This window comes from Botryllus schlosseri, chromosome 2 (assembly GCF_051294905.1).
Source record: "Botryllus schlosseri isolate E-star chromosome 2, Bs_hap1, whole genome shotgun sequence".
Lineage (NCBI taxonomy): Eukaryota > Metazoa > Chordata > Ascidiacea > Stolidobranchia > Styelidae > Botryllus > Botryllus schlosseri.
The window spans coordinates 34,742,553-34,757,874 of record NC_137237.1 but is presented as its reverse complement, the minus strand read 5'-3'; the positions used below and the strand labels follow the sequence as shown (position 1 = coordinate 34,757,874).

Here is a 15,322-nt window from a genome sequence, read left to right as displayed (position 1 = left end):
ATGCCCCAGGGCGATATCTGGCGATAATGACTCCTGTACCATGACGTATGGTAACCTCACTGTTTGCGATTACGCATTTCGCTTGTTAATCCTGATTTTAGTAATCATTTGTAATCAAGCCTTTTCAGATGGGCTGTTCTCGCCACTATATAAAGCGTGTGTGAACTACCAATTATGTTGGTTATTTACGTTGTGGCAAAGTTAATTGTAAATCTTACTCACGTTCGTTCCTTACTTACCTACGTCATTCCTGCGTTGATCTTACTTTTATTCCGTTCGCCGGCTGTTTGTTGATGTTGCTGTACTTCGTGCCTGCTATCTTCATCTAGCAGTATGTTGCTGTTGCCAGTGGTGGTCCTACGAACGGAGGGACCTGGGCGAGACTTACCGGGGGCCCCCCTATAAGCATCTAACCGTAACTTCTTGGGGGGCTCCACCCGCAGACCCCCTTTTCCCATCTCTTATTATTATCTATCTTTCTCCACGGTAAGGTTCGGTAAGGTGCTGGATTCGGCCATGTCTATTATTGCATGTGTGCAAAGGATAGAATACATCAAAACTAAGAAATTCTACCGCATGCAGAGACGTGATGATTATCGGGATACGGGACTTTTCTAACAAATGCATAGATTTGATGATGATTGACACATCTGTACGGTATCATTTTCTTGCTTGGTACACGGATTTCCATGTTGGTTCATTATTATCCGTGAAAAAAGCGCATCATCCAAATAGGAGGGGCCTTCGACCAGGGGGACCCCGGGCGACCGCCCACCTCGCCCACCCCAAAAGCCACTACTGGCTGTTGCTAAACTATTTTTCAGCTATATATTCCTTCGAATCCGACTTGTGCGTGCTATTGTGTTATTAAAGTCATGGAAATCGTGTATGAATTACAACGATTAGCATTCGTACGTAACCCGTTAGACAGGCTTCTGCACCTATAATCGGCAGGATTCAGACTGCCGCGCAAAAACACCTACCCTACATCAATGGACTAATTTAGCAGTCGGCAAAATCCCTAGAAATCGTGGTTCATTGTATGTTGTGACGACTACAGAGTATTTGAGCAGCTATTGCTCACGCCAAGTTGTGATAGCTTTTTAGGAGAAATCGTCTTGCGTGATTCCAATCTCTGTTTCATACGATCGTGGATTATCCACAGTGCTGCCACAGTGGCTTTTAGCAGGGTTGCGAGAAGCGATATCGTTTCCACTTGACGGGCATATTTTCCAAACTTCATAGGTAGAATATATCCGTTGCTAGTAATATGAAAACGCATAAAGGTGAAAATGGCACTGCCAGGATTTAGTGGTAAGCCAGTGATATTTCACCGAAATTTTGCGACACGTGAATTGTTCCGAATCTCAAGCTTGCATCCAGCTCGAATATAATATTTTGACGGAGAAACATAAATCAACCATTTCAGAAAACTGCACGAGGATATGGTGATTTGATTCCAGGATATATCCCTATTACAAATCCCTTACCGGACAATCAATCCATTCTGTAAAGTTTCCGAGCATGAAATAATTGTGGAGCTGATTATATTTGTAGTGTAGAACAATTTTTAGTTCAACTGAAAGTTCAATATCTCCAATCAACAACTCTGGATATACAATTAAATCAAATAGTAATACCCCCACTGGGAGGGTTGCCTTTTTCGTCGTTGCCCTTCCCCGCTGATATTTATTAGAACGTGCTTTCAGCGACGTGACGTGACAAAGTTTCTGACTCACAGCAAAAACCTACTTGCCAGTACGGAACGTGGAGACTGGATAATTTAGAATGAGATTGTTCGTATCAAAACTCAAACCTAATATGACGAGGATGGTGAAAATAATACACCAGCTTCACCCGTGTCATTATTAGCTGTAGTAAATGCAGAACAACTTTCGTTTTTATGATTCAGGCGTGGCGAAGCGGGTCGGGGGGCGCTGAGAGTTTATTCGTTGTCTAGGGGGCTGTAGCTCAACAAAGTTTGGTAAACACTGAATTCTAGTTCATCGCTGAACGCAATGTAGACATTGTCGTGCATGAATCGTCCATTTCAAACGGATTTCAGAGATCGACCGCCTAATCATATTACATATCTCACCAATAACGGTATAGCTGCATCTGCATCTGTGCAATCATTTAAGAACCACAATAAAATGCCCAGAGCCGCAGTTTGGCCATCCCTGCTATAGAATATGTTCTTGTCGGGAATGACGGCAAACTTTCTGATAGCAACGAATGGGTCTTGACTTGACGTGACAATGGTCCACACGCAAACAATGACAGAGCCGCCATAACCAACGCGTGCCGTTCTTTTACAGATTCTCACTGCTCAGTATTACTGAATCTACTGTTCACTGTGTAGTACTATGGAATGCCCTAATACTCCCTAAATGAAATTTTGCTCATTTATTAAAACACTCAAGAAATGCGAATGTATGCGGTAAAAGAAATGAACACGACAACAAAATTTTCAACTTCAACGTTAATATGATTATAGAGAAGTCAATATTCAAGCACTTGAAAACGAATTATGTTTTCAAAAATAGCCCTAGGCTTCCCAGCTCATTTTCAGCACTAATGTTCACATGCATTGTTTACTAATTTACTCCAATAACAAGAGTAGTGTTTTACGATGTTCTTTTGACAGTCATTTACAACAAAAACGCACTGACGACTCGTGAAATCTGATGAGTCATTCAAGTTCCGCCGAGACTTCTATGGTAGTATGGTTACACCACACTAACACAAAGGATATCTAAGCGAGCTTTAAGGCTCCGTCCCATAAATGCTTCATTTCGAATTTATGCCAGAATTATGACTTGTTGAGAGATTATCGAGGTTGCTCTTCTGAACGAATTTTTTCTTCCCGCTGTGAAGAGACAATGGACAATATATGCTTTCTGAGGCTATCCTTTCCAGATATTTCCGCCTGCAAATGCCCACTTTTCTAACTGTTTCCTCGACTATGACTTATTAAGTGAGTATCGAGGGTGTTCTTCTGAGTAAATTTCATCCCACAGATTTGACATTGATGATTCTTTTCCCCACTGTGAATGTGTGTGTGCTTATTGAGATTTGACTTTTGAGTGAATTCATTTCCACAAACCTCACATTTATAATCTTTTGCACCAATATGAATTTTGCAATGAGTAAGGAGGTTAGTCTTTTTTGAGAACTCCTTCCCACATACATCACACTTATGTTCCTTAAGACCGTAATGAATATTCATATGAGTCTTCAAGGCGCACTTATGACGGTATTTTCTACCGCAGATCGCACATTCATGATTTTTATCGTCACTGTGAATTTTCATATGACTTGTAAGGCAAAATTTTCAACCGTATTCTTTTCCACAAATGTAACATTTATAATTTTTCACATCATTATGAATATTCAAATGAGTTTTCAGAACTTGACGAGTAGCGAATTGTTTCGCGCAGATGTCACATTGATGATTTTTAACGCCACTATGAAGAGCCACGTGGTTCTTGAGGTTGTGCTTCGCAGCGAATTCCATTCCACAAATATCACATCTATAATTTTTATCGCCAATATGAATATTCATGTGAGTCTTGAGGTTAATTTTCTGAATAAATTCTTTTCCACAAATTTCTCACATTGATGATCTTTAACACCGCTATGAATATTTACGTGAGTCTTCAGGTTATTCTTTAGATGAAATTCCTTGCCACAAATGTCACATTTGTGACTTTTATCTGCACTATGACTTTTAATGTGAATCTGGAGGTGTTCTTTGGATGAAAAATCCTTTCCACAAATTTCGCATCCGTGGATTTTCTCCGTATTATGGCTCTTCATATGAGACTTGACATAGTGCTTTCTCGCGAATGTCTTTCCACAGACATCGCATTTGTGAGCTTTGACACCAGCATGTACATCCAAATGATTCTTCAAGTTGCACTTGAAAGAAAACCGTATACCGCAAATTTGGCATTTATGGTTTTTAACACCATCATGTACATGTTTGATATGCCTCTCCAGGTGGTATTTCCATGAAAAACCTTTCCCACAAATATCACAGTTATAATGTTTGACTCCAGTATGCAGTACCATATGGGTCTTCTAGTAGGATTTGCAAGAATAGTCTCTCCCGCAAATAGTGCATTTATGTTTCCCAGCACCCGAATGTATAGCCATATGCGTCTTCCAGTGGTATGCCGTAGAAAACTCCTTTCCACATATATCGCATTTGACTTTAACTCCAGTATGTCTATCTATGTGCCGCTTCAGGTAACTTTTCAAGGAGAATGTCTTGCCACAAACGTCATAATTTTCAGCTCCCAAGTGAACATTCATATGCATCTTAAAGTCAAATCGCAAAGGAAACTTTTTATCGCAAACACCACATTTATAAGTCTTTTGATTTTTTTGGACACCAGCATGTCTATTCCTGTGCAACTTCAAATTGCTTTTTGTAGACAAGGTTTTTCCACATATGTCGCACCAATGATGAATATTGGTATGAGCCGTGAGGAGACCCTCTTGAGCAAATTCCTTCCCACAAATTGAACAATTATGACTGATACCATCATCATGAAATCGTTGACGATGCGACTCCATGACACTCCTCAATTGACCAAAATGTTTGTCACAGATCACAGAGACCTGGCATCCGGGAATTCTGGTCTTGGTGAACTTCAAAGTATTGAATATGAATGATAAAAATGCTTATTGGTATTTGTAACGAAACGATCTGAAATAGCAAGTCGAGGAAGTAAAATTCGCATGGAACATTTCAGGGGCTGTAGGTTAGTTGATGTCAAACTCAATCGCAGCAATACTACGCAATTTTAATTGATCCGCCCAGAGGCGATAAGGGGGACGCTGGGCATATGAGGGGAATATGGTTATAGTAGAATAATAGCTCTATACATATCCCTGAGTTCTCAGTGCAAATTAATATTCGACAGAATCTGTCAAATCACGAATCCTTCCGTCGACGTACACGCGAAATATATACTGTCGATGTTTGCAACATGTTTCCATGAATGCAGAGGTTTATTATAATTCAGGTAAAATCAATTGCGCGTACTTTTACATCGTCAATTCGCCGTTGAAACACTTCCGTCACGCTAGCTCGGGTTATTTTCCACAAAATGTTCCAAACAAGGTATTGTATCCTGCAGCGAACAGCGTGTAGAAATCGAAGTAAGAGGCACTGTACCACTTTTGAGAGGGAACCCGTTGTACATTAACGATGCTTTGAAGCTTTCGGCCGAAATGATTAACTAAATATGCCTGAATTTGAGAGCTACAAAATTGAATCCTCAGAATATTTCCTCGTCGTATCATAAAGGCTGATTTGGTTTTGAATACTTTCATGTTAAAGTAAATTACTGGGTGCAGTACTAAATTCAGTGTTAGCAAAGATCTTTGCCACGTTGTCAGTAGAATTACTAGCCACAAAAAGCAACAAAACAAAACCCAATACAATTATCTTCCGGCATTGCCAATCGTGGATTTGAATTCGGGATGTGTACATCGAGCCCGAACCAGATGGTATGAGCTCGTACCCGATGGCTGTTATAAAAACCTTGAACGCCAGCGGTTCGTTAAGTATATGACCAGAGGGGTATAATTTGGGTTGCCAAAGCATCAGAGCTAACGTTTATTACACGTAATATTTGCTTAATCTCTTGCAAAAAATGCCCGTGCCTAACATCTCCGCTCCCACCCTTTGACAAAAGCATCCCAACCGTATCGTGCGATATTAGGATGACGTATTGCTGATATGATTGGTTTTTCTATATATTTATGCACTCATATCAAAATCAAGATATCCGATAAAACTAAATCGCGTGAAGATAATTTTCAAGTTAGCCCTTTGTAATCGGCCGGCCTACTGCATCCACAAAAAAAACGATAAAATGTCATACCTATGGCCTAAATCAGTGGTTCTCAACCCTTTTGACCTCGCGGCACCCTTTGGAATAGAAAAATCGTTCGCGGCACACCGTCACAGTGGTTCTGAAATTTTTTGGCTTACGGCATCTGCAAACTACCCAGAATACTTATTAGCACCCAGTAGAAACGCTGACTAATGTGACCACCTCTGCAGTCAATCCAAAATGTTTCTGTACTTCGTTTCTTTTGAAATCAACTTCACCATAGACATATTTCTATAAGAAAACTTTTGTACGTAAAGTGTCCCTCATATAGCTTACTAAACCGTGATGGAAAGTCGTCGTTTTCCTCGGGCCAGGGGCGTATTCAGACGAAAGTAAAAGTGGTCTTTTTGATATACATTTTGATATACTGGCAGTCACCCACAGTTCAATTATACTTCCAACAAACCAACATTATAACCACAGCGGCGAAGAGGTTTATTTACTGATATAATTTTAGCTATACCTTACTTCTCAATTCTCATATTCGTCGACAGTAACACAACGTTGTGCTACAAGCCTATATCTTAACGGAAGTGCCGGCACGATACCTAACGATCGCAATGTTGATTGCCATGTTTGTAATTATAATTTGTTAACGCCAACGTCAATTCCAAATAAGTTTAATTCTCGCTGGTGATTGGGAAGACAATGAGGTTTAGAAAACTGCATTGTCAATGTCATACAGGCACCGCCATGTCTGCTCTTCTCTGCGATCAATCAACGTATTGTGCGAAACTGAATTCAGCCTTCAAGGCACGCGATATGTCCGGTAAAGCGAATTCGAGGGGGTTATTGATTGCGGGCATAACATCATTTTTTATTTGTCAAATGTACAAACTTCACATCAAGCTCGATTTAGATTATTGATCGTTTGCTATAGACTAGAATTATTTTGCGCATAATTTCAAAATTCCGAAGAAATCGCTCGCGGCACACCGGTTGAGAACCACTGGCCTAAATCGACGCCCAATGTATTGGCGTAAACCTGAAGTAGCTGCCTAGCGGTCTGAGATACTCTCACGGCTCAGACGCCAGAGAGAATAGCGTTATGCGAGAAAATGCTCTCGATTTCTTGAAAATAAAATACAATTTTGTTCTTCTATATCTCCTGACGTCATACTTAGGCCCTCTCTTTCCATATGACCACCTGATTGCCTTCCGCATGAATACGTACGTTCCAACGAGACATTACACGCTACTGTAGTGCTTCATAGCCTAGCACTACGATCTTGGAAAGGTAGAGATGGTAAGCCCGAACGACACGGCCGCCGCCGATGAGTAATCGATTACGTAATCGTGTATTCCCGCGGAAGGCAACGCGCGTCCAGTTCTGCATAACATAGTAACTGCCTTGGCAATTTTGCCTATCGTATATATCTCCATGCTATTGAAGTGTTATCAACATTCGTTGCTGGTTATATATAACTCGCAACTGCATAAGGGATCCGTAAGTATACACAATACACATATTGCCTTATTCGACACTGCCCAGTGCCCAATTGCCCATATACGGTCGAGAAGTCATTTCACGTGATACATTATTATTGCTTTATTTCACATAAATTTGAACTATATTCTACACGGCTAATGTTCCATGTATGATCAACAGTATTCATAGAAACCAACAGTAACTTCGTGTGTCGTCTAAAACAGATATATAACTGCCTCTATATCAGAGGTCTCAAACACGCGGCCCGCCAGAGCATTTGTGCGGCCCGCGACAACATTTTAGATTTTTAATAATTTGACAATATATAAGTGTCACATAAATATTTTCAGGTTATAAAGTCAATATTCCCTTTTAAATTGCTCCGAAAGCCTGAAACTATTCGTCAAACTTCACTATCACATCCATTGCAAACGCTACCATGCAGGGAAAGATTCAGTATTTCGCCACATTTCCAATTCATGATGACAAAACCTGACCCTTAGACGATTCGTGACTGAAATTTGTGAGTTGGAATTGGACGCGACCTTTCTTAGAATTACTCAGACTCGGGCTAACTCGATGGCAAAATGAAAATGACTCGAGTTGACTCGGAGTGACTCGGAATGCCGTGAATTTGTTAGAACCATGGACGCAACAAACTGATCGCGTATCAGGGAAATAGTAATAGATCAGAAGGTCGCAGCTTGGTATTTCGCTAACCAAGCAAGTAGTTATGGCAACCATGGGCAATCTGTTAGTTACATCTTTGGTCGCTAAACCATGTTATTAAGGCCACTTCAAGGTACCGAGTACCGTAGTGGTACGCCCCAACGATGTAACAACAATGGGCCGTTCGGCGTTCCGACATTTCAATCACTAAGAGTGTGTTTCATTAATTTATTTATATTTTTTTCTGCTCCTGTATTTGAAGATATTTGGCCATGAGATTCATAGCCTACATATCAGAAGTACACCCGAATCCTGGATTGGAATTACAATGCTCAACCTAAAAATGTTTTGTTATCAGATCAGTCTCTATTATCAATCTGTTAAATTCAAAATATTCATAGTAGCTGCAAAATTATAACCCAATAGCTTTTATGATGGCATCATACCTTTGTCTGCCCATATGATGTCTATATCTTTTAATTAATATATATATATCAAATACAACAACAATTCTATTCAAATAGGTATAAATGTGATGATTCTTTTCGTGCCAGGCCTAAATTGATACAAGAGCAAATCACATTTTGACGAAGTGTGTTTACTGTCAGTCTGCTGGATCGGCTCACTTTCAATAGGTCAATTCATTCCCGCCAAATAAGACTTACTGGGAAAGACATAGAATGCCCCTATAAGTGGTGCGGCCCGCGGCGTCGTCAAAACGGGAAAACTGGCCCGCGAGCACATTTGAGTTTGAGACCTCTGCTCTATATGATGTTGTTATTACAGGCTCGGGTACTAAAATAGCCTAGCTCGCACGCATATTTGTGCAGTGTTAGGGCTGGTGTCGGCTTTCTTATACAAAACTAAGCTCCATGAAAGGGATATTGATGAATATGCCAGGATAATGGCTAACCATAGGTACAATTTGCAATTGCCTGAAGCAATTGTACATTTGTTTGAGACCGCAACGAGTCGGGTAATCTTACGCAGCCATGATTTTCACGTAATAAGGTATTGCTTTCTTTCACGACAATTTGAAACATCATCTACGTGCTAATCTTCGATATAAGGACTTTCATAGAATAGCATGACCAACAACAAGTCATAGAAGATAACTGTAATTGGTTAAATGACGTCTAGAACGGAAGATACAATTGTTTATATATCGGGCGTTCATTCACGCGAACCACGTTACAAATTCAATTTTGCGGGAAACGTTTTTGCGTGTTCAATCTGCATTTCAAGCAGGATATACATTGATATAATAGGTTGTATAAGGTCTGATATATGCGTATTCATAAGAGCTATCCATATAAATCGATTGTTACAGTTTAAAACTAATACAGGTCCAGCTATCTTAGAATAAATATCGACTTCTCTGTGTTGAACAGTCACGGTCCAGTATACTTATGGTGATTTACAATATCATTTTTGGACCCCTCCGATATTGACCCCACAATTAAGGGGTTTGTGGTGCGGCAGTTACGGTCCTGCGGTGAATATTAGTATAAGGGAGGACATTCATTTTCGGTGTTGGTTTTGTGAATTTAAGTACACACAACATCAAGAACGAAATACATGTATGTAGGTAGTCTGGCAATTATGCTTATTCAACCAATCAATAAAATTGATATAGCAATCAATAAATTTTAGCATGTTCATGGTAGACAATAATTGGTGTCATTGGCAACACGTGTTTGATCTCGGGGGCATATCAAAGAAGCGCCGATATTTACATATGTAGTTATCCCTAATAAATTGATGATACCTCGTTAAATTTGAATCATTTTCAAATCCCCCCTTTTTTCATCTTTCTTTTTATTCTCGGCTGAGTACTCAGCTGCCGCTTCACAGTAGCATATCGTAATCGTATTAAATATCGTAAAATAAGTAATTGGTAATATCGATGACTGTCATTCTATTGGGCGGCATCCTTATCAATTATGTCACATTATGACAACATCTTCATTACGTTGTCGAAATCGCATCATTGCAGAAAATGAACATCTGACGTCTATGATTGCTTTTAACTGCCTGAGTGAAAAACTTACATATTGAAATGCACTCTCACACAACGATAAAGCAGGTGCGTAGCTGGCGTTCACGACTCAACGGCAGCATTTCCGTACTTGATTATTTCGATTTCATTACCGCGCGTTTCCTTTCAATCATTATTATCAATCGGCGTTTTCTTTCCGTATATATTCAATTGCTATAGCTCAGTTTTTGCTAGGTACTTTGATGTAGAGGCGGCTGACGATTGTTAAAACTCCAATTTGATACCTTTGCATACGTTGAGTCTACCTTTGCCAACTTTGGGCCGTTATATTAAATCATTGTAGTAAAAGACTGTATTTGATTTATACCGGCGTTACTGTCCGTCACGATTAGACAAGCTTCGAAGCGTTTGCTGGAACGCATAAACTAGCATGTCCTTGGATTTATCAGAACACGTGCATCACGCTCGGTGAAAAGCTCACCCTTGACTCATCCGCACAAGCTGAGCGATCAACGGTCATAAATTCTGCCATTGGCAAACATCTGTTGGATAATCCCAGTCGTGCGAAAAATTATCGAGACGACAGATTTCGCGTCATCGGGAGAGGCCGCTCACATTTCTAGCTGTGTGCCTTGCAGTCGACCTTTATCAAAATACATCAGCCCAAGCTTTGTCTATAAAAGGAGTTCGTGTACCATCTTAAAACAGTACATTGAACGCTCTTTTATTTAGATCTCATTTTATGCTGGTGACGTCATAATTTGTGATACGATTGTAGATATACAATGTTCTTTCCAATTCTCTACTAGGTGCTGACGATTACCCCTGACGAGTGTCAGCCGAAAATAGTCGGGTTCATTTCAATATGAATTTACTATTGAATTGTATACTGAAATTCTGTACCTCCAAGAAGCTCTTTAATTACCTTCCAGTGCTTTTCAACCTTTTTGAGTACCATTCGGACTTTTTTTGCAAAATAAATTTCATTCGTACAAACCAAACGAAAATTTTCATACAAAAAGAAGATCAAGATACTTAACAATGTTTTGTTCAGATGTGCAACAAATAGTCTGCAATAACTTAGGCCAGGATTGGCCAAACTTTTTAGCTCGCTTGCCGCATTCAACATTTGAATCGATTCGCGGGCCGCACTATATAAAATTGTGATTATAAGCCCAAATTCAATATTTTTATTTGACTATATAGTGGCAGACGACATGGCAATGGTATATATGTATTTGTATATTTAAAACAAACCAAACATTGATTTGATGACAACGTACACGCGTTAGACACCTTGACGAGAATTTGTGAGCTGATCGTCCTCATTGTCAAAATTAGGGGTGAAGTTCGGTCGTCCCGATTCTCAGAACTGGATGCAAACACAAGTTGAAAAGCACTAGCCTTATTCGATTGGAACGGCATCACAAATATTCGGATCGAATTTCAAACATTGATTAGTAGGCTATTGCCCAAATAAAAAATAGTATGCATTGTTCTTGCCCAATGAATATCCCTATTAACTTCCCATTAACATTTCTCGTTTGATCTGAATGACCACTCCCGTAACGAGCATAGCGTCATTGATAACGCGAGCTTTACGGCACGTCGTCTCGCTCGTTTGCCATTAAAGCAGGTCTCTGGCATGGATGGTGCGAACCCCTGGAGGTTCTGGTTCGTGTGAACCTTTCTGTGTGAACCCTGGAGGTACTGTGTGAACGAGAATGTGAACTTATTACGTCCCGAAAGTGATATATTACTGTACATGACAACTAGCGACGACTCAGGTCATACTATGCCACACTGCTGAAGTAAATGTTGCCTTTTTAAACGTCACTTAATATATCAACTGGAACAATCAAATGCTATATTAATTCCCCAAAATCGCTTTGCCAACAATCTAAATGAGGACTCCGCTTGACCGGACAGATGTATTCTTTAGAGTGAAACACCGGTTTCTATACTTGCGCCAGATATTATCTCAAAAACTAGTTATACAGTAGCCAACACCCAAATCGGGCGGATTTGGTTTTTATGATACAATAAGGATATCAAAGCAAGATACGATCCCGTACGCCTGACAGATTTTTTACCTTAGACATCGATGTATTCTTTATATCATTTTATCACCAACCTTTTTCAAACCAAGAGCTACTTCTTGGGTACTGATTAATGCGACGATAGGGCTGTTCAAAAATAACATTTTTTCCTGAATCTTGCGGGTTACTTGATTAAATCGTTAGGTTGCCTTAAAAAATGACGCACACCAAATTTGAATTCATTCCAACCAATATTCGCGGATTTCGTAGAGTTTGAAAATTTAGAATTTGCCTGAAATTGCAAAAAAAAATTTTTTTCAAATTTTTCTGCCGGCCCTATAAAATTGTTGCGCTGTCTTCAAAAACGATGCAAAACAAATTTGACTCAATTCGAAGCCGTAGAAGTGGAGTTATTTCAGTTTTTCTTTGATAATTTTGGGATTATCCTTGATTGGTGGATCATCCCAGAATTATCATCAAAAAACTTGAATAACTCGGCTTCTACAGCTTGGAATTGAGTCAAATTTGTTTTGCATCGTTTTTGAAGACAGTGCAACAATTTCATACGGTTGGAAGGAAAATTGGAAAAAAAATTTTTTTTTGCATTTTTAGGCAAATGTAAAATTTTTAAACTCTACGAAATCCGCGAATATTGGTTGGAATGAAGTCAAATTTGGTGTGCGTCATTTTTTAAGGCAACCTAACGATTTAATCAAGTAACCCGCAAGATTAAGGAAAAAAGGTTATTTTTGAACAGCCCTAATGCGACGAGCTACTCGTTACACATCAGCGTCTCCGTGCTTAGTTGCGTAGCCGTCCTGTGGCGCCAATTTCCGCGTGTAGATAGGGGAATAATAACTAGATTCCCATTAAGCCTCGGCATGGGTGAAGACGACCAACGCCCCGATCGAAAACTGCGTTCGAAGGTTCCTTTTGGTCGACTGACCCATGTTTAACTGCTGCCCATATGAAACCCTTCTCCGCTTCGAATTTCAAATCTCTCATTTAAGTACTTGCTACTGCGAACGCGGGCGACTCATTTGGTTCTCGCGAGCTACCGGTAGCCCGCGGGCACCACTTTGGTTACCGCTGCATTCTATCAATTACGTTGATGTGAATAACTGATTGGTTGACTAAGCACAATTCACTGGCTTCCTACCTGTAGTGTGTTTCGTTCTTCCTATGGCGTTATTGCGGGCAACGCTCGCAGCAGAGAGTTACTAATGATAAACCAACGGACAGCTGGATATTCCGAGCAAACTTCCGAGCGAATAATTTTTGTAACTGGCAAGGTGCATACTCGTTTAGTGCTAAATTTCTTTTCATGCTACCAGCACCAGCTGAGAGTGGTCCGAAGTGGAAATGCAAAGATTTTAACCAAAGACGTTATGACAGTGGTTCCCAACCTTTTTGTCTTCATTCCCCACTTCAGATTTATTCCGAGCCTTCATTCCCCACCAGGACCGTAACAGCACTTCGTCAGCCCCGCCAAAAACCCGTTGATCTTTGGCCCCCACAGGGTGATAAACCCAAAGCTAAAGCCCCCCAGAACCTTCTCAGCCCCGCTGAGCCTGCATGGTTTTTCCCCGCTACCTATTAGCTACATTGGGTCTACTGTTTAGTGCGTCAGTAGTATAGTAGATCGGTCGTGACCTGCCATTGGTTTCTTATGGGCCCGCTGGTGAGGTGCCGCGAAACTCGTGTTGGTGATGGCACCCTTTTGACCCCCCCTTCCGCTGGTGAGGTGCCATGTGTTCTTATGGGATCTCTGGTGATGGTACCCTTTCGGGTATAGGCTTCGTCGGTGATGTGCCGTGAAAACTCGTGTTGGTGATGGAACCCTTTCAGACCCCCTATCGCTCGTGATGTGCCATTGTTTCTTACGGGATCTCTGGTGGTGTACCATTGGTTCTTATGGGATCTCTGGTGAGGTGTCATGTGTTCTTATGGGTGCGGTCGTGACTCGCCTTTTCGGATATAGGCCGCGGTCGTGATTCGCCGTGAAAACTCGGAGTCGTGACTCACCTTTTTTGTTATAGACGGTGGCAGTGATTCGCCTGTCGTGTATTCTTACGGGATCTCTGGTGATTTACCATGCGTTCTTACGGGCGTGGCGGTGATTCGTACTTTCGAGTATAGACATCTCTCGCGCGGTGTTGAATATGTACGAGTCACCAACAATAACCGCACCAACGGAAACGCGGCTTGCAATAGGATTACGCGTGCGACCTATATTTCGAATGACCTGCGCGCTGAATTATTTCTCGTCCAGCCGCTACTATCGATTATTACACTAGACCGGTCAGTGTGAAATAGTTTGATCGTAAATTATGATATATGATGTCGTAGTTTAGTCGTGTCAAATGACCGATCGTGTTCCTCGCTATTGATTGCTACCTGAATAATACTTTCGGCTTATTCGCTGTTTCGCACCTACAGAATAGTCTGCTGTTCACAGTCACAACTTCATCGCGATAGCACAATTTTCACACCTCGATCAGTAGAACAACACCGCACTAACCCAGTTGTCGAATCACATAGGTCATACATTTTACGCGAAATGAAATATTGTATTGTGGTATACAAATATGCAAACTATTCTTTCAATTCAACAAGTCTAGTTAACGAATCGATTTTCAAGCTACCGACACAGTTTCTAACACGAGTGAGTTGATATTTCTTCCCGGGTACGAGCGAGGCTTTGTTCCATTGATCCAAAACCACCTCGCCAGTATCATCCTTCAATGTAAAACTGTATAATTTCAACTCCTTTCCGGCGCCAGAATTGACCATCTTCTCCTCTCGAGAAACACAAGTAGCGGCGATCGAGACGTATTCATCTTTATTTCCGTATACCGATTCACAGGTCAATAATGGGTATTCTTCAGTCGTATGTCTCGATTTTCCATGTAGAGTTACTGACGAAGCCCGACCAAGTAATACAGCGGGTTTTCCAGTAAATTTATCAATTTGAACCCAACCGGATTTGACCATGAGTTTTTTTCGTTTGGTGAATGCTTTCTCAATGTTCCCGAACAAATCACGATTGAAACACGTGAAAGATATCTCTTCGTTATTGTCGTCGATGAATATACCTTTGAGATATTGGCTAACGCCGCCTCTTTTTGGTGATGAGGCGAATTTGACACCGACGTGGAAATTTGAAGTTGCTCCGACTTGCATAGTGTTGACGCTGTTCGATGTCACATCGTTTGATAAAGTGGGAGTCATCAGTGTAACTCACTACACAAATCAAGTTGAATCGTATTTGAATGTA

At 40.7% G+C, this 15,322-nt stretch overlaps 1 long non-coding RNA gene across 1 annotated transcript in view; it reads right to left on the bottom strand.

Annotated features, from left to right (window-relative positions):
- Positions 1 to 2,391: 2,391 nt before the first annotated feature.
- LOC145458912 (uncharacterized) overlaps positions 2,392 to 15,322 on the bottom strand; it is a 482,198-nt gene continuing 469,267 nt past the window's right edge. The window contains exon 2 of the long non-coding RNA XR_013921232.1: positions 2,392 to 2,667. This is a non-coding gene — a long non-coding RNA (uncharacterized LOC145458912). The remainder of the gene's footprint in view (positions 2,668 to 15,322) is intronic.